The sequence below is a fragment of the Oncorhynchus mykiss genome, chromosome 7 (assembly GCF_057628025.1).
Source record: "Oncorhynchus mykiss isolate SJ-2025 chromosome 7, ASM5762802v1, whole genome shotgun sequence".
Taxonomy (NCBI): Eukaryota; Metazoa; Chordata; class Actinopteri; order Salmoniformes; family Salmonidae; genus Oncorhynchus; species Oncorhynchus mykiss.
Window position 1 is genome coordinate 25,160,373 of NC_143028.1, and position 27,405 is coordinate 25,187,777.

Consider the following 27,405-nt stretch of genomic DNA (forward strand, 5'->3'; position numbering starts at 1 on the left):
GCCCTGTTTCCAGTTGTCCACATGGCTGGGAGAACCTATTCAAGTAAGTAAATAGATTTGGAAAATGAAAAAAAAAAAAAAAAGTATTATTAGCTTACTAGCTACAGTGCAGGCTAACTCAAATGAGCTGCTAAATGAGCTAGTTAGTTGGCTATCTAAACAACTTGAAATACTGTATAGATAGATAGCTAAGCAAATTAAATATCACCAGCTACCTAACTTCATATTAGCTATCTTGATGTATTTATCACTGTAAAAAACAAACTCCAAATGTAGGTAGCTAACAGCCATGGAGGAGGGTGAAAGGATAGCAGCCCCAACTGTCAGTGAGAGAGGAAGCTATTCTGGATAGGGCAGGTACTTTTGTGTAGTTCCTGTCCCTAGAAGTGAGGACGGAGATAATAGTAACATAATATTCAGTGTGGTGTAATTTGACTATAATGAAGTGTGTTTCTTGTGAGGTTTTCTGTCCTCAGATAAAAAGCGCTATGAAAGCAAATCTACATATGAAGAGGTCCCAATGAAGAGCAGTGGTTCTCAGTCCTGGGGACTCAAAGAGGGGCACATTTTTGTTTTTGCCTTCACACTGCACAGCTGATTCAAATGATCAACTCATTATCAAGCTTCAAGTGGTATTAATGTATTAATTTGTGATGCCATCCTTGATATGATCCTGTTATTGTCACATGCACATATGTGTGCCCATGCATTTATCAATCCAATGTTATCATGATTTGTTATCAGGGATATTATACTTTAGTAATCCACAATGACCTGGTGATGTAACAGTCTAATAATTACATTGTCTTCCAAATTCCTAGATACCTTGTAACTGGAGATTCCTTCAAAACGATTGCCTACAATTAACGTGTAGGGCACTGCAAGGTTGGGTGACCAGGGTAATCTGGGACTGCCTTCTGGAGGAATTCAGGTGTGTGAAGGCTACCTGTGTCCTGCGTAACTTCATGAGGATGGACACGAGGACCAGGAGGGGATCTGCAGCTACCGCCGTGTGCCAGAGGAGGAGTCTGCTGCTCTGCAGGATGTTTTAAGGATGGGGTCCAACAACGCAGCAAGAGAGGCAATCCATGTGCAGGAGATCTTCACCTCCTACTTCTTCAAAGAGGGTGCTGTTCCCTGGCAACACCATATACTACACTATGCACAACCAAAGGCTCTTTTAAGATCCATTCACATTGCAATAAGAGTATTCTTCCATTTACTTAGCTATGTCAACTGCAGTTATTAAATTCCCAGATTCTCTCCCTTTGATTTCTACTTCTCAGGTGAGGGTGCTGTTTAGGTAAGTCTGTCTGTGCAACAACAAAACATGCTTTTTTAAATCACCCATATTGAAAAAATGTAGAACAATTAGACACCCTATAACCCACACCTACACACTCATGTATCAATCTGATTGATGGATTGTGTTGTGCAGTAAGCAGGCTCAGGTGTATAACTGTGGCTCTTTCCACCTTCAACAAATAGGCAAGAAGGCCAACCGTGGAGAATAGTAAGACACTTCATTGTTTCTATAACTACGCTATATTGTTTGTTCTCGTGGGTCCGTTCATGTTTTTCAGCATAAAGTACTCTGCAGCCAGTTAGTGTGGTGTGGACACCAGGTGAGGCCACACACAGATTCCTGTTGAACACAGGGTCAGTTTTAACTACCTTATTTTCTCAATAACAGTCTCTCTCCATCACTTCATCCCTCTCTCCCCTTCTCCCTAAATCCTCTAGGTTATATCAGCTGTGTCGGTGAAACCCTCCTGCATCTGAACTGGTTACATAGAGGGCGCAGCATGTTCAGAGGTGAGAGGTCACTTGGTCAGGTCAACAGCAAGTATTATTAAAGAGATGCTTTACATTGAAATACAGATAGAGATGCAGTAGTACCAGAGTTAATGATCCAAGGACAGTTTATATTATACAGGAAGTATTATTAAAGAGATGCTTTACATTGGAATACAGATAGAGATGCAGTAGTTCCAGAGTTAATGATCCACGGTCAGTTTATAATATACAGGAAGTATTATTAAAGAGATGCTTTACATTGAAATACAGATAGAGATGCAGTAGTCCCAGAGTTAATGATCCAAGGTCAGTTTTGCATTTCACCTCCTGATTGATGACTAACAATGTTAGAATAAAAACTAAAAAGACAAGGCTTAAACATTCTCTCTCTCTCCATCTGTCTCTCATCTGCAGGAATGTTTTGATGTGAGAGGATGCCAACCCCCAGTCCCATCGTCGCCACCTCACCTGCTTTTAAGATAACCTTTGGTCCGACTAGAGACACTATTATGTAATTGAGATGAACTGAGAGAACATTTATGTAGCACTGTGGTTCATGAATCATGTAGTGCCTTCCCTGCTCCTATGTGCTTACCTCTTTCCCTTTCTGTCTTTTACACCTCTCTCGCCGCCTCCTCTTTCTTCCTGTTTTTATAATGCACAACAGATCTGCATTGAAGTACAGATTGAAACTTGTATTTATAACACTTGGAATATGAGCTTTTTAATAAAGCGTTTCACATTCTCTACTGGTTGAAATGAAGTGTAATGTGATGAAATACTCCACCTATCCTGTGTTTATCAGATCAATGCAGATGAAGGTCATTAGATAGAGATGAACTGGTGTTAGAGTATTTACATGATGCATAGGAAGTGTAGTGTTCTGTTTTTTAACATTATATTTCTGGATATATGAATTAACTAGTTAAATCCTGTTTCTAGTCTATTAGTTACAATGTGTAACCATTGATGTCCCAGGACCAAGATTGGTAAACACTGTTGAAGTGTATAATTGTAATACATACATGCAGACACAGAGTCATTCAAAGACTGGAATTTGATACTCCTGGTATTGGATATGACTGAAAAATAATCTCAAAGACATTCATACCTGAACTGCACCTTTATTTACCAAGGTAGAGTACATGATCAGTGAATATATTAAATGTACAGGCTACAATGTGGGGATCTCATGCATGGTAATAACTACATGTATGTACGACTTGCATCATTGGTAAAACATGATATTATATTCTACTCAATCCAGAGGCTTCATTATTGTAAATCAGGCTGTTTTGAAGTTGATACAACTGGCTATGATAGCTGAGGTTCATAGCTAGGTTCTGAACTAATATTTATACTAAACAGATCGTCTAGATAGCTAGCTACACATCCATAGGTATACAGGTATTTTAAATCATCCACTGCACAATAAGCAAGAACATAGATTGCTACGTTATCTCATCTATCTGCATGGAAAATATCAGCAAGGTAAGCTTACAAAATTGTACATTCAATGTCCAGTAAATTCTTCAGCTAGCTAGATTCTACACATTCACAAAACGACAGCCCGGTTTGCTGGTTGTTTCAGGAGTCCCTAAAACAACCAGAATTACAATTTCATACTCATGTCATAACACCCATAAAGCTAGTCACCTAGCTGGCTAATGTTAGCTGGGTCTGCTAGCTGGCTAATGTTAGTTAGTCAGCTAGTGTTATATAAATATTCATACACATAGCTCATATAAACAAAGACATTCCATCGTAAGAACACATACACCCAGCCATAAGACTGACCCCCTCTGTTCTCTTCTTTCACGACCCCCTCTGCTCTCCTGTATCAGATTTCCAGACACACAAATATCTCCTTGTATAAACACACATCTCATCCCCCTCTACTGGCCGGTCCCAAGAGCAAAGGACTTTTGCTGTGCACCAATGGGGCCCGCTCTGGCTAGAGCAAGGCCCGCCTCCAACCCTCCGACCAGTCAAGAAGACCGAAACGACAAAACTCCACCTACTTTATTCTATGTATAAAATTGAATGTAACCGTTGTATAAGGCCTCTTTTTCACCTGACTCCTTGCCGAGTTATATGAACTAGATCCGTGCACGTAAAACTGCGGGACAAGATATCTTTGACTCATTAAAACTGTCTTTTGTTACAACTGAAATCCACTCTGTCCAGCGTCCGTGATTTGGTCTCAACTCTCCAGTATTTAAACACTAACACTAGCTTGCTAAATCGCGATTTTCGTAAATTAACTTTATGATTTAAAAAATGCATACTCGTTTGTCTCTACATTAACTAACATTCCTTTCAACTGTACATGTTTTTTGCATGATTCCTTATGACGTTAAAATCCCTTACATTTGCTTCCATCCTAGTATTTCTGTCCACTATTTTTGATCTTGTTCAGATAAGTGTAGGTGTACCCCTCTCTCCTAGTATTTCTGTCCGCCATCTTTGATCCAGTTCAGTTCTGTGTAGGGGTACCCCTCTCTACTTGTATTTCTGTCCGCCATCTTTGATCCAGTTCAGTTCTGTGTAGGGGTACCCCTCTCTACTTGTATTTCTGTCCGCCATCTTTGATCCAATTCAGTTCTGTGTAGGGGTACCCCTCTCTCCTAGTATTTCTGTCCGCCATCTTTGATCCAGTTCAGTTCTGTGTAGGGGTACCCCTCTCTCCTAGTATTTCTGTCCGCCATCTTTGATCCAGTTCAGTTCTGTGTAGGGGTACCCCTCTCTACTTGTATTTCTGTCCGCCATCTTTGATCCAGTTCAGTTCTGTGTAGGGGTACCCCTCTCTCCTAGTATTTCTGTCCGCCATCTTTGATCCAGTTCAGTTCTGTGTAGGGGTACCCCTCTCTCCTAGTATTTCTGTCCGCCATCTTTGATCCAGTTCAGTTCTGTGTAGGGGTACCCCTCTCTACTTGTATTTCTGTCTGCCATCTTTGATCCAGTTCAGTTCTGTGTAGGGGTACCCCTCTCTCCTAGTATTTCTGTCCGCCATCTTTGATCCAGTTCAGTTCTGTGTAGGGGTACCCCTCTCTCCTAGTATTTCTGTCTGCCATCTTTGATCCAGTTCAGTTCTGTGTAGGGGTACCCCTCTCTACTAGTATTTCTGTCTGCCATCTTTGATCCAGTTCAGTTCTGTGTAGGGGTACCCCTCTCTACTAGTATTTCTGTCTGCCATCTTTGATCCAGTTCAGTTCTGTGTAGGGGTACCCCTCTCTACTAGTATTTCTGTCTGCCATCTTTGATCCAGTTCAGTTCTGTGTAGGGGTACCCCTCTCTACTAGTATTTCTGTCTGCCATCTTTGATCCAGTTCAGTTCTGTGTAGGGGTACCCCTCTCTACTAGTATTTCTGTCTGCCATCTTTGATCCAGTTCAGTTCTGTGTAGGGGTACCCCTCTCTCCTAGTATTTCTGTCCACCATCTTTGATCCAGTTCAGTTCTGTGTAGGGGTACCCCTCTCTACTAGTATTTCTGTCCACCATCTTTGATCCAGTTCAGTTCTGTGTAGGGGTACCCCTCTCTCCTACTATTTATGTCCACCATCTTTGATCCAGTTCAGTTCTGTGTAGGGGTACCGCTCTCAGTATTTCTGCTGAAGAAAGCCTAACAGTCACTAGTGCAGCAGCAGCCTTCCCCGGTCCTAGTGCCGACTCGGTAAGAAGTTTAAAAATAAAAAACAGAAAAAATATATTGACTGATATTGATTTATTTAGTGGGGGCTAATGAATATTTTAGGCCTAGCGACGTCTCTTATTCGAACCCTTTAATTTTTTGGTTAAAAATAAAATAAATGTTTTACTCAACTGTGTTACCCACTCCAGTCAGCAGATGGCGGTGTGCGACTTTAAGATAATGATGGTAGTGTGACGTATAATCTAATGGACACTTCTAATCTAACGGAACACTTCTTTAAACAGCAGCAACAGTTAGTCAGCCACCTCGGTAGCTTGCTAGACAAAATAGCCGAACCAATAAAGCTCTTTAGACGCTTTAGTGTATATTAACCATTGTGTTTTAAACCCATTTCTGTCATCTAGTTAGTCATCCAATTTAATTTACTATTTACAGTGTTGTTGTTATTGTTCAGCTAACTTAGCGGGCTGGTTAAGTTAGCATTAGCCAAGCTAACATCCCCGACCATGCGGTCACTCAGCTACTCTCCTCCTGTTAAAGAAGATGAGGATACCACAGTAAAACAAGAAGTAGAGGGTGAGGCCGTTACTGGGAAAGAGGAGGAGGATGTTACAGTAAAAGGAGAGGAGGAAGAGAAAGAGGAAGGTACAGTGTATGAAGTGAAAGAGGAGGAGGTGGAGATGACTGTTACATCGAAAAAGAAGGAAGAAGAGGAGGAACCTGGATATCTGGGCCTGGTTTCCCGAACGCATCTTAAGGCATCCAATGGTTCTAACGATGAATTTAGCCATAAGATGGTTTTGAGAAACCGTTCCCTGATTAACACTAGCAAGTACTGTCTTACAAACAGAGGCACAAACTCAGCAGTTGTTGAACTGATGTTTGGTGTTAAAGCGGAAATCTGCAATTGCTACATCAATATTTTGACTTCTAAATAATTTATTTATAGCCCTTGATTCTTGAAGAATATAACACATTCTTCATGAGCTTAGTTCAACTGTTGTACCCCATCAGAACCCCTAATAAGCTTTTTTTGCTCCAATGTAAACAATGTAAATCAACACTGTATAGCCTCAACATGGTTAAAACTATAATGTTGATATCATGGATGGTCAGTCCTTGCATCCATAGGTCTGTCTGTCTGTAGTTACATTTCTCCAACCCCATGATCATCTTATTACAAAAACAGTGGTGGAATGACAGATTTGTTATTGTTTGAACTGCAGATTGCTGGGTTGTGTGGGTTTTTTAAACAGCACAAAATGGCTGCCCAGAGACTTGGTTTGGTAAACAGCTGAGGGATGGGGGAAGGAGCAGTGTAACCACTCTCAAATTCATAGAGAAAGCTATTGTAGCAACCTTAACCCAACACCTAGCGACCTCATCAATAAGTTCAGACATCTTGGCATAACAGTTATATGGGGTTGGCTTGACAGTCGCTGGACCCAGGTTTGAGTTCAGCTCAGGGCTTCCCCCTGAATTCACTACACTATGAATACAGACTGGCCAACCATGATATCAAAATTATTGTTTTAAACAGATTTTAAGGCTATATAGTATATTCTATAATTGCCAGTGAAGATTTCATGTGTGGGCAAATTATTAGAGCTGTTGATAAGTCATTGTATAATATTAGGTCAATTTGTTTTTCATGCCATTACATTTAAGGCAAGACATACCTAGATTCAATTACATTCATGAATTGGTTTGAAACTTTTGTTTTAAACCCTTCTCAAAGTTGGTGCCTTGACAGATTTGTAAAAAATGGTTTGTCATGATACAATGATTTATTTAAATGTAACCTTTATTTAACGAGGCAAGTCAGTTAAGAACACATTTTTATTTACAATGACTGCCTACCCCGGAAGACACTGGGCCAATTGTGCGCTGCCCTATGGGACTCCCAATCACAGCCGGTTGTGAGACAGCCTGGATTTGAACCAGGGTGTCTGTAGTGACGCCTCAAGCACTGAGATTCAGTGTCCGCTGTGCCACTCGGGAGCCCCAAAATCATGTTCTAGTGCTGTCCCCAACTAAAATACATCTTGGTCAACCAAGAGTCATCTGTTCTGTCTAACAATCGCCCCAAGTGTTTTTATAAAATCTATATGTACTGAACTGGAATGATGCTTTAAGCACCCTGTTTGATTAAATAAATGAGACACACAAATGACTAGAAGGAGCCGGTCGTCAACATAACCTGACCAGAGGACGCCGGTAGTCAACATAACCTGACCAGAGGACGCCGGTAGTCAACATAACCTGACCAGAGGACGCCGGTTGTCAACATAACCTGACCAGAGGGCGCCGGTCGTCAACATAACCTGACCAGAGGGCTCCGGTCGTCAACATAACCTGACCAGAGGGCGCCCCCCTCCCCCTCTGCTGCTGGACTTTGTAAATTCTGCCGTTCTTTGGAGTGTCAATTTATCTGACCATTTCTACCAATCTGTGTGCCAGTTATGATTTTCATATGCACATTTTCGTGCAACAGTTTCATTTAATTTATAATAGTATCTCAAAATCATTGTCTGTGATTCTATCTAAATTAAAATTATACAAATCTAAAAGTAACTTTTATTGCCATTGCTAAACTATGTAAAAAAAAAATTGCCTACATAAAGCCAATAAATAAAAACATTGCATTCTGCAGGTAGAAAATATCCTGATAAAAATAAATATCCTAGAAATTACATTACATAAAATGTTCTAGGCCCTCAGTGTCCTGCTCCAGTGAGTTCTGGACAGACATAGCTGTAGGCTATTTGTGCAAAGGATAAGAAGTAATCAGGTATTTTATGACATTTCCACTGGATCACAGCCTGCATCCGTTATGCGACCACCCCTCATCACTGTCAAACGCTCCCTAAAACACTTCTGCAAGCAGGCCTTTCTATTCAACCTGGCTCGGGTATCTTGGAAGGATTTTGACCTCATGCCTGGTTGTTCTTTAAAAGTAATTTCCTCACCACCTTAAATAAGCATGCCCCTTTCAAAAAAATGTGTAACTAAGAACAGATATCGACCTTGGTTCACTCCAGCCTGACTGCCCTCGACCAGCACAAAACCATTCTGTGGCGTACTGCGCTAGCATTGAATAGTCCCCGCGATATGCAACTTTTCAGATAAGTCAGGAACCAATACATACAGTCAGTTAGGAAAACAAAGGCTCGCTTTTTCAAACAGAAATTTGCATCCTGTTGCTCTAACTCCAAAAAGTTTTGGGACACTGTAAAGTCCATGGAGAATAAGAGCAACTCTGTCTTAACTCAGCTCACTGGTCACCATAGCAACACCCACCAGTAGCATGCGCTCCAGCAGGTATATCTCACAGGTCATCCCTAAAGCCAACACCTAATTTGGCCGCCTTTCCTTCCAGTTCTCTGCTGCCAATGACTGGAACGAATTGCAAAAATCGCTGAAGTTGGAGACTGATATCTCCCTCACTAACTAAGCATCAGCTATCTGAGCAGCTTACAAATCACTGCAGCTGTACACAGCCCATCTGTAAATAGCCAATCCAACGGCCTACCTCATCCCCATGTTTTTATTAACTTTTTTTGCTCTTTTGCAAACCAGTATTTCTACTTGCACATCATCATCTGCACATCTATCACTCCAGTGTTAATTTTCTAAATTGTAATTACTTCGCTACTATGGCCTATTTATTGCCTTTACCTCCTTACTCCATTTGCACACACTGTATATAGATTCTTCTATTTTTTTATTGATTGTAAGTTTGTTTATCCCACGTGTTGTTTTTGTCGCACTGCTTTGCTTTATCTTGGCCAGGTCGCAGTTGTAAATGAGAACATGTTCTCAACTGGCCTACATGGTTAAATAAAGGTGAAAAAAATAAAAATAATAATAAATATTGCAACCTTATTGACAACACCCAAATGGATACTGTCATTAATGCAGTTCTTCAAAAATTACACCTCATTCTTAATACTGTAGCTGTTTTGTTAGTCACATGTTCAACTATCATCAGCTGATCCAGGAAATAATTTTCTGAATGCCAGTCAAATGACAAACATCACGACATGCAACAACAACCAAAGTGCTTCTTCATTCTTTTCTCTGGTAAATACAGTTATGCCGTGCTCCATGTTGGATCCAACATCCCTAACAAATTGATGTTTATAATGTTATTGTCTGCTTGATTTACAGTCGGGTCTCGTTAGTCTGTTTGGAAATGGAGATACTTACTTACTTACTTACATTACTTACATAATGTGTAGAGAACTGTTCCTTGACTATTGAACAACACACACAGCTATTTTCCTATATTTGTTCTTAGGTGAAGTTATGGGTCCTACAGTAGGTCTGTGTTGTTGTTTGGTGAAGTTATGAGTCCTACAGTAGGTCTATGTTATTGTTCTGGGTCCTACAGTAGGTCTATGTTGTGGATAGGTGAAGTTATGGGTCCTACAGTAGGTCTATGTTATTGTTAGGTGAAGTTATGGGTCCTACAGTAGGTCTATGTTGTTAGGTGAAGTTATGGGTCCTGCAGTAGGTCTATGTTGTTGTTAGGTGAAGTTATGGGTCCTACAGTAGGTCTATATTCTTGTTAGGTGAAGTTAGGGGTCCTACAGTAAGTCAATGTTGTTGTTAGGTGAAGTTGGTGGTCCTACAGTAGGTCTATGTTGTTGTTAGTGTGAAGTTATGGGTCCTACAGTAGGTCTATGTTGTTGTTAGGTGAAGTTATGGGTCCTACAGTAGGTCTATGTTGTTAGGTGAAGTTATGGGTCCTGCAATAGGTCTATGTTGTTGTTAGGTGAAGTTATGGGTCCTACAGTAGGTCTATGTTGTTGTTAGGTGAAGTTATGGGTCCTACAGTAAGTCAATGTTGTTCTTAGGTGAAGTTATGAGTCCTACAGTAGGTCTATGTTAGGTGAAGTTATGGGTTCTACAGTAGGTCTATGTTGTTGTTAGGTGAAGTTATGGGTCCAACAGTAGGTCTATGTTGTTGTTATGGGTCCTAGAGTACAGTGCCTTGCGAAAGTATTCGGCCCCCTTGAACTTTGCGACCTTTTGCCACATTTCAGGCTTCAAACATAAAGATATAAAACTGTATTTTTTTGTGAAGAATCAACAACAAGTGGGACACAATCATGAAGTGGAACGACATTTATTGGATATTTAAAACTTTTTTAACAAATCAAAAACTGAAAAATTGGGCGTGCAAAATTATTCAGCCCCCTTAAGTTAATACTTTGTAGCGCCACCTTTTGCTGCGATTACAGCTGTTACCAGATATACTACATCCATAACTAGTGGTTTCCTCATTACCAGATACACTACATCCATAACTAGCAGTTTCCTCATTACCAGATACATTACATCCATAACTAGTGGTTTCCTGCCGCAAGAATTTTGTTCTCGATGTTCACAAACCCAATTCAATTAACTACTCAGCCTGAAACCCAGAATTTGTAGGAAACTGGCTGAAATGAATCAGCCGGAGGCCCAGCTACGATAGCCAAAAAACGTATTTACGAGAGCGCTCCTGTGCATATACATTGATGTTCCCTTTAGAACATTCTCTTCACATACGCACATACATACACACTAACATTAGGAGAGCTTTCGACTTCTCTACAATTCTCACCACAGTTGATCACTACCCAGCTGACAGTTCCAGTCCCCCCCAGATGAGGGAACCCTGGAGGGGCTCTCCCTGTCCTATCTTATCTCCCCAGAGTTACAGCCGGGTCGGTTCAAACATAGGTCAACCTAGTTGGACCTGTGTTTATTATTTTTAATTACTCCTTGTCCATGCTACATAACCTCTAATCCCTAATGGTTAAGTTTCTGGGTAGAATTATTTAATCATTTATCTAAAACCTTTATAAAATCTTTTAACAATCCACCCTGAATGACTAAGTAATTCATACTGACATATCACACACTATATGGAAACAGTAATGTTATACAAGAATAAACCAAACCAATACATGCATTTAATTTAGATTCCTCATCAATGACTGTTCTGCGCCTATATCCAATTATCATTCTTCCATTTTCAGGATTTTCATCATAATCTTCATGAAAGGAACAGCCTTTAACTAAACATTGAAAACAGTCTCATCTAACACTGGCTCCTCGTAATTAAAAGACACTGAGCCTTTTCCTAGGCCTGGAAGTCTGTATTCTTCATCCCACTGGTCGGAGCTTGGTATCGTTTCTGCCAATTTACATATCGAGAGTCAGTCTATTTTACCAGGTCATGAGGGAGGTGGCGGATAATTGTTCAGAGATCCCCTTTGCTGCATCCCCAGTCTCATTCACGCATCTCTGTTGCTTATAATAGATGTCATTAATCCAATCCACATTTGTATTTATTATCAACCACCAAAATAATGCAGTGGTTAAGTCTTCACCTATTTGATTAATAGCTTTGTATTAATCTGTAACTTCCCTGAGGATGCCAATAGCATCCATCTAAACTCCCATCCTGGTCAAAACTCTTCCTGTGCCTACTTTAGCATCATATAACTGGCCTCTGATGACTAACTCGAACTGGTTCGACCAATAACCCCGGGGCGCAATTTTCTGACCACCCTTTTTGGTAGTTTCTGTCGTACGCGTCCATTATTGGTACGAGCCCACCCTACATCAGTTATAGGTGCTATGAGGTTAAGAATTGTCTCCTGTACTTCCAAACGTAAGTCAGTCACATTAACGATTACCTTTCAGCCATTCAAATCATCTAAATTCTCGGTGCCATTATTGTATCTATAACACTGGTACTCATCAGAAGTTAAAGTGAACCGAGGTGGGTTGGCCGAGTACTTCAATCTGGCCAACCCCATCCCTGTAAAGTTATTTGCTTTCCTAGGGAATTGTTTCATGTTTACCTTCTTTGACTCCTTATTCTGTAAGTCATTCATCAGTGAATTATATAGTTTATCTTTTACTTCTTATCAATGACAATGGCGTCATATAATTAGTACCGGCAGGTGGTGGATTTGGATGTATCAGAAAGGTTTCAAAGACTATGATGCACCTCAGAGTCCTTACTCTTCCCAAAAACCGCCAACCTTCTCCTGCCCTTAGTCGGTCTGCTAGGTACCACCCCATACCCACACTTCTAGGATCATCCACAGTGATGAACGGTCGGGATAGGAAATCTTCATTTAAGGAGGTAACCCCCAGACCCTGTTGATACTCGGTTCTTCTCCTAACTCTGTGTGTGATCAGCAGTGTGGGTACCTACCTACCTTCTTGCAGTGGTTAACGTGGACCCAAGTGACTCTCTCAGCTATTCTAATGGCAAAGGCAGTGGTTTAACAGTGGTTTAACAGAACCTGGTATGGGCCTTCCCAACGGGGCTGCTTCCCGTCTATTCTCCTCAGGGACTGGATCCACACCCAGTCTCCTGGTTGGATTGTGTGAATTACCTTCTCCTGTAATTCACCTGTTGGACACAAAATCTTGGAAATAGAAGTTTGGTTAACGGACAGTCTTTTCATGACTTCTGCTATTATATCTTCAACGTCTATGTCTACCTGTTCTGGTCCCTAACTCTGGCATTTTATTTGTTATACCTGATTAGCTAAAATGTCATCCATTATTTAAAGACAGAGATCCTAGTAAACCAGCTCTAGGGATAATATCTCGACCTAATATTTTAACTACCCTAATCGTGTCCGCCAAGTAAGTTGGGAACGCTTCTACCCATTTGCTATATTTATCTATTATAATAAAACTTTAAGTTGTTCGTTATCACCAAGGCTTCAACGTCTTTCCTAACCTGCAGTGTTTCCTTCCTCTAACCTGCTTTCTGTCTACCCTGGTGCTTATTCTGTGCACATACAACACAATGTGAATACATTTTCTTTTTCTTAAAAAAAATATTTAGTTATTCCGTGTGCTACAAAGTGTTGTCTAATTATCTCTGCCATCCGTCCGGTTGATACGTGGCTCCGCCCACGTATCAATATTGCTACCTAGCTAAACAATGACTTATTGTCTCCCTCAAATAGGGAGGTTCCCTTTGTGCCAAAATCCTCTTTTGTCAACGGCCCCCCGTCTTGTAACTTTCTTACCTGGGGCTCGAAGCTGACTTTCCTTCAGTAATTCTGTGTCAATACTAACTTCCTCCTTCAAGTGAGAATCTGTGGGAGAGTTTGGCTTTTCGCCAGCTCTCTTAGCTTCCGTATCTGCCTTTCGGTTGCCAATACAGACTAGAGGTCGTACGATTATGATTTTTCAACGCCGATACCAATACCGATTAATCGGTCAATTTTTTAAATTGATTTGTAATAATGACAATTACAACAATACTGAATAAACTTAATATAATACATCAATAAAATCAATTTAGCCTGACATAAATAATGAAACATGTTCAATTTGGTTTAAATAATGCAAAAACAAAGTGTTGGAGAAGAAAGTAAAAGTGCAATATGTGCCATGTAATAAAGCTAACGTTTCTGTTCCTTGCTCAGAACACGAGAACATATGAAAGCTGGTGGTTCCTTTTAACATGAGTCTTCAATATTCCAAGGTATGAAATTTTAGGTTGTAGTTATTATAGGAATTATAGGACTATTTCCCTCTATACCATTTGTATTTCATTAACCTTTGACTATTGGATGTTCTTATAGGCACTTTAGTATTGCCAGTGTAACAGTATAGCTTCCGTCCCTCTCCTCGCTCCCTTGGCTCGAACCAGGAACACAACAGCCACCCTCGAAGCAGCGTTACCCATGCAGAGCAAAGGGAACAACCACTCCAAGTCTCAGAGCGAGTGACATTTGAAACGCTATTAGTGCACAACACGCTAACTAGCTAGCCATTTCACCTCGGTTACACAAGCCTAATCTCGGGAGTTGATAGGCTTGAAGTCATAAACTGCCCAATGCTTGATGCACAACGAAGAGCTGCTGGCAAAATGCATGAAAGTGCTGTTTGAATGAATGCTTACGAGCCTGCTGCTGCCTACCACCGCTCAGTCAGATACTTGTATGCTCAGTCAGATTATATGCAACGCAGGACACGTGAGATAAACTTGTAATATCATCAACCATGTGTAGTTAACTAGTGATTATGATTGATTGATTGTTTTTTATAAGATCAGTTTAATGCTAGCTAGCAACTTACCTTGGCTTACTGCATTCGCGTAACAGGCAAATTTCCTTGTGGAGTGCAGCGAGAGGCTTGGACTAAGGGCAGACTTTCTTGAGTCTCTCTTCCGATGGTGAATAAAAAAAAATGAAAACTTGAAATCAGCCCTAATTAATCGGCCATTCCGATTAATCGGTCGACCTCTAATACAGACATAGTCAGTGCCTTTTGTATGTGCTTCGCATTTACAAATCGTTGTCTTCTCTGGTAATAAGACTACTTCTAGCAAATTTAAATTAGCTGCGCATGTGTAATGGGTTTACCTGCCGTAATGATCATACCCCTGTTTCTCCACTGAGTTGCAAATACATGGACGGTGTTAAAAGCATAAGCACTATGTATGTATGTTAATTTTTTGGTAATGCTTCAGCTTCCAACACCTCAGTATGAGTCACTGTTGCATAACCAGTGGCATTCGAGCCATCTGGGTTCTTCCTAGATGACCCATCCACAAACATAGTAATTTCCACATCAGACAAAGGCAAATTAGTTAGCTCTGGTCTGGGGAGAACAACTTTCTCCTTATCTGCTACACAGTCCTGGGGGCATCCATCAGTGGCTATGGGGATCAAAGTGGTTATGGTGGCTATGAGGATCAAAGTGGGGGGGTTTAAGGTAGTACACCGTTCAATTGTTAGATTCAGCATGCTCAACAGAATTATCATGCAAGACAAATGTCTTGCTGGTGACATGTAAGCCGTCTTATGTTCCAATAATAAAATCGATACGGCATGCGGTACCCTCAAAGTCAAATCATGGTACAGTACTACAGAGGCTGAATCCTCCACAGCCCGTGCGGCACAGTCTGCAAACATAGTGGCATGGTTTGGGCTACCTCGTCTAAACGGAAGGAGTAATAAGCAATTTCTCCACAAAGAGAAATTATTGTACCCTTATGGCCATCGGAAGAGAGACTCAAGAAAGTCTGCCCTTAGTCCAAGGCTATGCCATTTCATTCTCCTCTGTGGTTCAAATGACAATTATGTCAAAGAGCTATATGTGTCATTTAGAATCTGTACTTTATTTTACTATTTTTATTTTTTTAACTTTTACTTCACTACATTCCTAAAAGAAAAGAATGTACTTTTTACTCCATACATTTTCCCTGACACCCAAAAGTACAGGAAAATGGTCCAATTCAGCACTTATCAAGAGAATATAGCTGGTCGTCCCTACTGCCTCTGACCTGATGGACTCACTAAACAGAGAACATCCCTAGTCATCCCTACTGCCTCTGGTCTGGCGGACTCACTAAACAGAGAACATCCCTGGTCGTCCCTACTGCCTCTGGTCTGGCGGACTCACTAAACAGAGAACATCCCTAGTCGTCCCTACTGCCTCTGGTCTGGCGGACTCACTAAACAGAGAACATCCCTGGTCGTCCCTACTGCCTCTGGTCTGGCGGACTCACTAAACAGAGAACATCCCTGGTCGTCCCTACTGCCTCTGGTCTGGCGGACTCACTAAACAGAGAACATCCCTGGTCGTCCCTACTGCCTCTGGTCTGGCGGACTCACTAAACAGAGAACATCCCTGGTCGTCCCTACTGCCTCTGGTCTGGCGGACTCACTAAACACAAATTCTTTGTTTGTAAATTATGTGTGAGTGTTGGAGTCTGCCTATCCATAAATAAAACAACAAGAAAATGGTTCCGTCTGGTTTGCTAATATAAGGAATTTGAAATTATTCATACTTTTACTTTTGATACTTAAGAATATTTAAAACCAAATACTTTTAGACTTTTACTGAAGTAGTATTTTACAGGGTAACTTTCTATTAAGGTATCAATACTTTTACAAGAGTATGACAATTGAGTACTTTTCCCACCACTAATCATGAGTCTAATCTGGTCTCCTTCAACATGGTCAGCCTCATTATGAGTCTAATCTGGTCTCCTTCAACATGGTCAGCCTCATTATAAGTCTAATCTGGTCTCCTTCAACATGGTCAGCCTCATTATGAGTCTAATCTGGTCTCCTTCAACATGGTCAGCCTCATGAGTCTAATCTGGTCTCCTTCAACATGGTCAGCCTCATTATGAGTCTAATCTGGTCTCCTTCAACATGGTCAGCCTCATGAGTCTAATCTGGTCTCCTTCAACATGGTGAGCCCCATTATGAGTCTAATCTGGTCTCCTTCTACATGGTCAGCCTCATGAGTCTAATCTGGTCTCCTTCAACATGGTGAGCCCCATTATGAGTCTAATCTGGTCTCCTTCTACATGGTGAGCCTCATTAATTGTCTGATGAAAAAGAAACATACTGATCAGTATCAATCAGCCTTTTGTTTTCTTTCAAGTTATTAACTAATGATTAGCACACACAAATTCTCAGATGTGTGAGTGTTTTACCTATTTCTAACAGTATCATTTCAAATGGAGAAAACATCTCAGCAAAATGGAAACAATGTGGGAGGATTAGCAAATCCTGGTTCAGTATCGAAATGACAAATCATGTGTACAAGTGCATTGGACACGCCTATGAAGCCAATACTAATCCCATCATGTCTGCATTGCACACGCCTATGAAGCCAATACTAATCCCATCATGTCTGCATAGGACACGCCTATGGGCTGGCAGGTAGCCTAGTGGTTAGGACATTGGGCCAGAAACCAAAAGATTGGTGTGATCGAATCCCGAGCTGACAAGGTAAAAATATGTCGTTCTGCCCCTGAACAAGGCAGTTAACCCACTGTTCCCCAGTAGGCCGTCATTATAAATAAGAATTGGTTCTTAACTGTCTTGCCTAGTTAAATAAAGCTTTAAATAATTTTTAAATGTAGCAGAATTAAATACCCGCAACATTCATTCTGTGGGTACTAGATTGACTCAGTTCACAGACTGTCAGCCAGACATCAATATCATCAGACTAAATTAGAGTAACAACCAAATAAAACAGACAAACAGGGAATGTTCAATGACCCAAAAAGACACAATACTTAATTCAAAGAATCAACACTTTATTTCATATCATAAAGAACACCTGTGGAAATGGGCCGTAGATTTAGACATCCATCTGACTCCAAAACAAGACATGACTGAATTTTTCCACATTTTGTTACAGTACAGCCTTATTCTAAAATGGATTAAATCAATATTCTCCTCATTAATCTACACACAATACCCCATAATGACGAAGCGAAAAACAGAAATACCTTATTTACATAAGTATTCAGACCCTTTGCTATGACACTCAAGATTGAGCTCAGGTGCATCCTGTTTCCATTGATCATCCTTGAGATGTTTCTACAATTTGATTGGAGTCCACCTGCGGTAAATTCAATTGATTGGACATGATTTGGAAAGGCACACACCTGTCTATATAAGGTCCTACAGTTGACAGTGTATGTCAGAGCAAAAACCAAGCCATGAGGTCGAAGGAATTGTCCTTAGATCTCAGAGACAGGATTGTGTCGAGGCACAGGTACCAAAAAGGTGCCAAAACATGTCTGCAGTATTGATGGTCTCCAAGAACACAGTGGCCTCCATCATTCTGAAATGGAAGAGGTTTGGAACCACCAAGACTATTTCTAGAGCTGGCCGCCCGTTCAAACAGCAATCATGGGAGAAGGGCCTTGTTCAAGGATGTGACCAAGAACCCGGTGGTCACTATGACAGAGCTCAAGAGTTCCTCTGTGGAGATGGGAGAACCTTCCAGAAGGACAACAGGGCTGGCTGTCCTCAGAAGGCCCCTTTCAGAACAAGGGTGAAGAAACAGACCACGAAGACAAGGACACTGACATCGTGAGGACAACCAGAGAGTTACACCAGAGAAGTGAAACATCCGAGGAACCAGGTCCACGCGGAGACCCCCCATCGGAGACCTTAAACACGTAATTACATCATTATATTCCGACCCATAAGAGCGGCAGTTCGGGGCAAGGTTAGGGTTAAAATAAGCATAGCTGACAAATGCACCCAAATGTATATTTCTCTTGTGTACTTTTTCTCCCTCTTTTAAAACCCAATTTTGGGTAACACGAGTCATAGTGTGTTGGCCCGTTGTACTAAGTTCTAATCAATAGCCTAGACTGTGTTTTGTGTATCTTATATTATCATTTTAGCTTGCTAGTAAATAAATAATCAACTAAAATTGGTGTGGTACGGACTCATTGGTGGGATTCGGGTTTGTGCAGATTGACGGATTATGCGACGTTCAGAATGAGACTGTAGAAGAAATTGATTAATTAGCGACTGTTGTAAAATCGATATTCTGAAATTCTTTGAGTTAATTTGGGAAATAGAAACTCAATAAAACTAATTTTCCCATGGTGCCCCAGGTTAATGAGTTAATAATTGCCTGATTCATTTAATCACGCAATTATAAATCGCTAATCATTCGATGAGCAGCAGTCGTCACATTAACCGATACAGCGTCACGATATTACGGATGAAGTGTATCTGGTTGCAGAAACTCCTCCCTGCTAAAGAGGAAACCGCTAGTTATGGATGTAGTATATCTGGTAATGAGGAAACCACTAGTTATGGATGTAGTATATCTGGTAACGAGGGAACCACTAGTTATGGATGTAGTATATCTGGTAATTAGGAAACCACTAGTTATGGATGTAGTATATCTGCCTGGAGCAAAAATGTTGAACGAAGATTTTAGTTTTTCACAATGTATTCTGAATATTACAGCGCCATATCAGGAGTGCTACTCAAGGAAACTCACATTAAGCTCTGTGTCTATTCACTAATTCACCACCATGGGGGAAAACTCAGAGGAGTTCTCATAGGCTGACAGCAAAAATAACCTCAATTTCCAGGTTGCTTATGAGTGCATTTCACATTAGTTTTGGATTATAATTGTAAGGTTTGTTTGAATCTCCTGCTTAATATGTTTCTGTTATTTTCGCAAATCGACTGCTTTATACTTTTAAAAAACACTTCAACAAGTGGCTAGCTTTGCCATCAGACTGACAATGAAGGTTTGTACACTAAGTGTTTAACAAATTGGCCCATAACTTTACCTAACAACAACATAGACCTACTGTAGGACCCATAACTTCACCTAACAACAACATAGACCAATTGTAGGACCCATAACTTCACCTGATAACAACATAGACCTACTACAACATAGACCTACTGTAGGACCCATAACTTCACCTAACAACAACATAGACCTAGAGTAGGACCCATAGCTTTTCAATCTTATAACCTTTCGGTTACTGGCCCAACACTCTAACCATTAGGCTACCTGCCGCCCCACTTGCCGCCCCACTTCACCTAACAATAACATAGACCAACTGTAGGAGCCATAATTTTCCCTTACAACAACATAAACCTATCATTTAATATTTCAGGTGAAACATGGAAACTAAAATGACTTTGTCATGACATTTCATAACCTGATCACTAGATAATTTTGTGAATAATCCCACCAGGCTACTCTGTAATGTGTAGTCATTCTAAATGTCCTGAATAAAGGAAAATAGCTCTGTGTATTGTACAATAGCCTATCCATCAAGGAACAGTTCTCTCTCTACACATTATGAGCTAAGTATCTCTGTGTGCAAACAGACTAACGAGATCCTACTGTAAATCAAGCAGACAATAACACATTATAGACAATATTTTTTTTAGGGATGTTGGATCCAACGTGCAGCACGGCATAACTGTCTTTACCGGTGTAATGAATGAAGAAGCACTTTGATTGTTGTTGCATGTCGTGATGTTCGTCATTCAGAAAATTATTTCCTGGATCAGCTGATGATAGTTGAACATGTGACTGTAGCTAAACAGCTACAGTATTAAGTATTGTCTGTAATTATTGAAGAACCGCGATAATGACAGTATCGATTTGGGTGTTAAAGTTAAGGTGACTCGGTTAGAAGCATTGGATTTAGCAAACTCTGAAATGATTTAGGATTTCTGTGCCCATGAAAACTGTTTTTCTAGCGCAACATAAGGAGACATTAAATGTGACGTAGTTAGAGTGCATTTCAGAATACAAAAAACTGTCCCACTTACATAACATAGTCACTCCCCTTCATGTAAATGACTAATATCCTTTAGCCTTGGCCACCCTTATCTTTCTGCTTAGTTTCCATTCTCTGATTGGCTCAGACATTAGGGCATAGATTCTATTGGTGGCGTGACCATTGCAATGACACAAGAAATAAACAGACATGCACACTCCTATTGCAGGTGCCTATAACCTAAGGCCTTCACAAGTCCAAGCCAATGGTGCTTACAAATGATTAACCAATGTTCCTGTCGAAAGGCCTTCACAAGACCCAGAAAAACCAGGTGTGTTGATCCAGCTTTGCACAATCACATATGTCTAATGGTTAACTATATTGATTCTGCTACCTACTTCTAAGAAAACAGTACAGATACTGGACAATTCTAAAGGTACTGGAAAATGTCCAATAAACTCCAGGAATTTAAAATAGGAATGGGGTTGCCCTAATGCTGGGGGAACACCAGTAAGCTTAATTCACTGGAAGTTATGCATGCCAGCCAACGGTAGTCAAAGTTGGCCTCCCATGTGGCTTGGATAGGATATAGTGCTTGAGGTGTCACTACAGACCCTGGTTAAATTGTAATGGTATGAATAAAATTGGCTGAATATTATACAATTACTTATAAACAGCTCTAACAATTTGACCCCAACAGGAAATCTACACGGGCAATTCTAGAATATACTGTACTATATAGCCTAGAAACCTGGTTAAACTATCATTATGACATCATGGATTAATTCTAGAATATACTATATAGCCTAGAAACCTGGTTAAACTATCATTATGACATCAAGGATGAATTCTAGAATATATTATATAGCCTAGAAACCTGGTTAAACTATCATTATGACATCAAGGATGAATTCTAGAATATACTATATAGCCTAGAAACCTGGTTAAACTATCATTATGACATCAAGGATGAATTCTAGAATATATTAGATATCCTAGAAATCTGGTTAAACTATCATTATGACATCATGGATGGCCAGTCCTTGTATTCATAGTGTAGTGAATTTAGGGGATAAACCTGAGCTGAACTCAAACCTGGGTCCAGTGACTGTCAAGCCAACACCTTATAACTGTTACGCCATGATGTCTGAACTTCTTGACGAGGTCGCTAGGTTTTGGGTTACAGTGGCTACAATAGCTTTCTCTATGAATTTGAGAGTGGTTACATTTTTCCAGCCCCCATCCCTCAGCTGTTTACCAAACCAAGTCTCAGGGCAGAAATTTTGTTTCTGTTTAAATCCTAGGTTGTCCCTTTAAAAAAGCCACATCAATCAACTAATCTGCAGTTTAAACAAAAACAAAAATGTCATTCCACCACTGTTTTGGTAATAAGATGATGGATGGGGCTGGAGAAATGTAACTACTCTCAAATTCATAAACAGACCTATGGATGCAATGACTGACTATCCATGACATCAACATTATATATTTAACCATGTTGAGGCTAAATACAGTGTTGATTTACATGTTTATTTCATAAAAGTTTAATATTATATTAAGTCGTTCAAAGAGAAGCATGTGTTGATTGATTCGTGTTTAACGAGGGAGAATTTAAAACAAACTTTGAACCATAAATCTGACATGGATCATTTTGACCCCAGAGGCATATTTTTTATCATAGCCAAAATGTGGTTTATTAAATTTTTCATGACTTTGTCAATCAACTTGTTCTTAATAAATCTAAATCATGGTTTAGTGTTTCTGTATCAAAATTGACTTTTAACAAATTCAAATCATTTGGAGTCATTTTGACCCCAGCCAAAAGCACCTTTCATAAATCAAATCACATTTTATTGGTCACATACACATGTTTAGCAGATGTTATTGCGGGTGTAGCAAAATGCTTGTGTTTCTAGCCCCGACAGTGCAGTAATAGCTAACAAGTAATATTTAACAATTTCACAACATACAGTGCCTTGCGAAAGTATTCGGACCCCTTGAACTTTGCGACCTTTTGCCACATTTCAGGCTTCAAACATAAAGATATAAAACTGTATTTTTTTGTGAAGAATCAACAACAAGTGGGACACAATCATGAAGTGGAACGACATTTATTGGATATTTCAAACTTTTTTAACAAATCAAAAACTGAAAAATTGGGCGTGCAAAATTATTCAGCCCCCTTAAGTTAATACTTTGTAGCGCCACCTTTTGCTGCGATTACAGCTGTAAGTCGCTTGGAGTATGTCTCTATCAGTTTTGCACATCGAGAGACTGACATTTCTTCCCATTCCTCCTTGCAAAACAGCTCGAGCTCAGTGAGGTTGGATGGAGAGCATTTGTGAACAGCAGTTTTCAGTTCTTTCCACAGATTCTCGAATTGGATTCAGGTCTGGACTTTGACTTGGCCATTCTAACACCTGGATATGTTTATTTTTGAACCATTCCATTGTAGATTTTGCTTTATGTTTTGAAACATTGTCTTGTTGGAAGACAAATCTCCATCCCAGTCTCAGGTCTTTTGCAGACTCCATCAGGTTTTCTTCCAGAATGGTCCTGTATTTGGCTCCATCCATCTTCCCATCAATTTTAACCATCTTCCCTGTCCCTGCTGAAGAAAAGCAGGCCCAAACCATGATGCTGCCACCACCATGTTTGACAGTGGGGATGGTGTGTTCAGCTGTGTTGCTTTTACGCCAAACATAACGTTTTGCATTGTTGCCAAAAAGTTCAATTTTGGTTTCATCTGACCAGAGCACCTTCTTCCACATGTTTGGTGTGTCTCCCAGGTGGCTTGTGGCAAACTTTAAACAACACTTTTTATGGATATCTTTAAGAACTGGCTTTCTTCTTGCCACTCTTCCATAAAGGCCAGATTTCCCACCTCAGCTGTAGATCTCTGCAGTTCATCCAGAGTGATCATGGGCCTCTTGGCTGCATCTCTGATCAGTCTTCTCCTTGTATGAGCTGAAAGTTTAGAGGGACGGCCAGGTCTTGGTAGATTTGCAGTGGTCTGATACTCCTTCCATTTCAAAATTATCGCTTGCACAGTGCTCCTTGGGATGTTTAAAGCTTGGGAAATCTTTTTGTATCCAAATCCGGCTTTAAACTTCTTCACAACAGTATCTCGGACCTGCCTGGTGTGTTCCTTGTTCTTCATGATGCTCTCTGCGCTTTTAACGGACCTCTGAGACTATCACAGTGCAGGTGCATTTATACGGAGACTTGATTACACACAGGTGGATTGTATTTATCATCATTAGTCATTTAGGTCAACATTGGATCATTCAGAGATCCTCACTGAACTTCTGGAGAGAGTTTGCTGCACTGAAAGTAAAGGGGCTGAATAATTTTGCACGCCCAATTTTTCTGTTTTTGATTTGTTAAAAAAGTTTGAAATATCCAATAAATGTCGTTCCACTTCATGATTGTGTCCCACTTGTTGTTGATTCTTCACAAAAAAATACAGTTTTATATCTTTATGTTTGAAGCCTGAAATGTGGCAAAAGGTCTCAAAGTTCAAGGGGGCCGAATACTTTCACAAGGCACTGTATATATATATATATATATATATATATACATGTATATATATATGTCTTTAATCCCGTATTTATGTCAGTAAAGTCTTTCCACATTTTGTTACGTTACAGCCTTATTCTACAATAAATAAAAATCCTCATCAATCTACACATCAATCCACTAGGCTGCCCTGGGGCGGCAGGGTAGCCCGTGGTTAGAGCGTTGGACTAGTCACCGGAAGGTTCAAATCCCCGAGCTGACAAGGTACAAATCTGTCGTTCTGCCCCTGAACAAGCAGTTAACCCGCTGTTCCTAGGCCGTCATTGAAAATAAGAATTTGTTCTTAACTGACTTGCCTAGTTAAATAAAGGTAAAATAAAATAAAAAATGGCCATTTTGACATGAATTTTAAAATGCCTCAGATACATTACATCCTTTTTCTACAATGGATTAAATAAATAAAAATCCTCATCAATCTACACACAATACCCCGTAATGACAGAGAAAATAGGTTTGGAGAAAAAAAAATCACATTTATAAAAAAAAAAAACAAACAGAAATACCATATTTACATAAGTATTCAGACCCTTTGCTATGAGACTTGAAATTGACCTCAGGTGCATACTGTTTCCATTGGTCATCGTTGAGATGTTTCTACAACTTGATTGGAGTCCACCTGTGGTAAATTCAATTGATTGGACATGATTTGGAAAGGCACACACCTGTCTGGCTACCACAGCATTCTGAAGCGATACACCATCCCATCTGGTTTGCGTTTAGTCGGACTATCATTTGTTTCTCAGCAGGACAATGTCCCAACACACCTTCAGGCTGTGTAAGGGCTATTTGACCAAAAAGGAGAGCGATGGAGTGCTGCATCAGAAGACCTGGTCTACCATAATCACCCAAACTCAACCCAATTGAGATGGTTTGGGATGAGTTGGACCCCAGAGTGATGAAAAAGCAGCCAACAAGTGCTCAGCATATGTAGGAACTCTTTCAAGACTGTTGGAAAAGCATTCCAGGTGAAGTTGGTTGAGAGAATGCCAAGAGTGTGCAAAGCTGTCATCAAGGCAAAGGGTGGCTACTTTGACGAATCTAAAATATATTTAGATTTGTTTACCATTTTTTTGGTGACATGATTCCATATGTGTGGTTTCATGGTATTCATGTCTTCACTATTATTCTACAATGTAAAAAATAGTAAATATAAAGAGAACCCCTGGAATGAGTAGGTGTGTCAACCTTTGACTGGTACTGTAAATCTCATGAATGTTTTTACATTGTTACAAAAAGTCACTTTCTTACCACTTCTTCCATAGTCAAACATGTAAGCAAAGCTTTTTTTAAATCAAAAGAGATGCTGTCAAAAATGTATTGAATTCAAATGGATTTACCCAGTCTACAAAGCACTACAGCCACTCTGTGATGACCAGTTCTGCTCTTTTATTGAGGGATCTAGTCTAGATTAAACCTCATAGGAAGACAGTTTTATCATGTGGAGGTTTCATTCAGGTCTCTGTTTAACGAGATACTCTGTTTGTCTTTGGCAGGAGGGAGACCAGACTCTCACTCTGACAGCAGGAAGAGTCCTTCAGGGGAACCAGACCCAGAGATGACCAAACCAGCGAGACAACACCACTGCCCCCACTGTGAAGAGTTTTTGCTGGTTAAAGAACCTAAAACTGCATGAGAGGACACACACAGGAGAAAAGCCTATCCAATGTTCCCAGTGTGATAAGAATTCTACCATGTTAACTAACCTGAAAATGCATGAGAGAATACACAGAGGAGAAAAGCATTTTCTGCTCCCAGTGTAAAAATAGATTTTCACGAATGGATGGGAGAACTTTCCAGAAGGACAACCATCTCTGCAGCACTCCACCAATCAGGCCTTTGTGGTAGAGTGGCCAGACGGAAGCCAATCCTCAGTAAAAGGCACATTACAGCCCGCGTAGAGTTTGCCAAAAGGCACCTAAAGACTCTCAGACCATGAGAAACAAAATTCTCTGGTCTGATGAAAACAAGATTGAACTCTTTGGCCTGAATGCCTTTTGGCAACCTCCAAGCTGGCTGTCATGTGCCTTTTACTGTGGAGTAGATTCTGTCTGCCCACTCTTCCATAAAGACCTGATCGGTGGGGTGCTGCAGAGATGGTTGTCCTTCCGGAAGGTTCTCCCATCTCCACAGGGGAAATCTGTAGCTCTGTCAGTGACCATCGGGTTCTTGTTCCCTTCCCTGGTGAAGGCCCTTCTCCCCCGATTTCTCAGTTTGGCTCGGTGGCCAGCTCTTGGAAGAGTCTTGGTGCTTCCAAACTTATTCCATTTAAGAATGATGGAGGCCACTGTGTTCTTGGGGACCTTCAATGCTGCAGAGAATGTTTTGGTACCCTTCCCCAGATTTGTGCCTCGACGCAATCCTGTCTCAGAGCTCAAAGGATAATTTCTTTGACCTCGTGGCTTGGTTTTTGCTCTGACATCCACTGTTACCTGTGGGACCTTATATAGAAAGGTGTGTGCCTTTCCAAATCATGTCCAATCAATTGAATTTACCACAGGTGGACTCCAATCAAGTTGTAGAAACATCTCAAGGATGATTTGTGAAATCAGGATGCATCTGCGCTCCATTTCGAGTCTCATTGTAAAGGGTCTGAATACTTAAGTAAATAAATGTGCAAAAATGTCTAAAAACTTGATTTTGGTTTGCCATTATGGGATATTGTGTGTAGATTTTGATGAGGGGGAAAAATCTTCAATTTTAGAATGAGGCTGTAACATAAAAAAAAAGTGTTAAAAGTGTAGGGGTCTGAATACATTATGAATGCACTCTATACCGCTGGCAGGGTGTTGGCAGAGTTTTCTACCGCTGGCAGTTTTGTACACAATCATGTGATACGTTGTATAGAAAAGTCCAATCTTAGGAGAGTACATGGGAGGCACTATACTGTGTGTCTGCAGGTGTCTATCTGGTCAAAACCACTGCTACAGGTGCCCCTCCACCCTCTGGTGGGATGGATCATGTCTACAGAGAAACCTAGATTAAAATACTTAGATTTGTGTGTATTGGGTATATGTTGTGAAATTGTCCTGTCCTGCCCTGTCGGAGGGAGAAACACAGGCATCTTGCTACACCCGCAATTATATCTTCTAAGCACGTGTATGTGACCAATAAAATGTCATTTGATTTTGATTTGAAATAAAATTCCTCCCAAAGGTGCTTTTAGCTGGGGTCAAAATGACTCCAAAGGATTTGAATTTGTTAAAAGTTCATTTTGATCCAGAAACACTAAACCATTATTTAGATTTATTAAGAATAAGTTGATTGAGAATGTCATGAAAAAATTGAAGAATTGAATAAACCACATTTTGGCTATGATGAAAGA

The 27,405-nt window shown here is 40.3% G+C and overlaps 1 long non-coding RNA gene across 1 annotated transcript; it reads left to right on the plus strand.

The window, feature by feature from the left end:
* Positions 1-20,728: 20,728 nt before the first annotated feature.
* On the plus strand, positions 20,729-27,261 carry LOC149982491 (uncharacterized). The gene is made up of 2 exons (XR_016497159.1): positions 20,729-20,835; positions 25,577-27,261. It is a non-coding gene; the product is annotated as an uncharacterized LOC149982491 (long non-coding RNA).
* Positions 27,262-27,405: the final 144 nt, after the last annotated feature.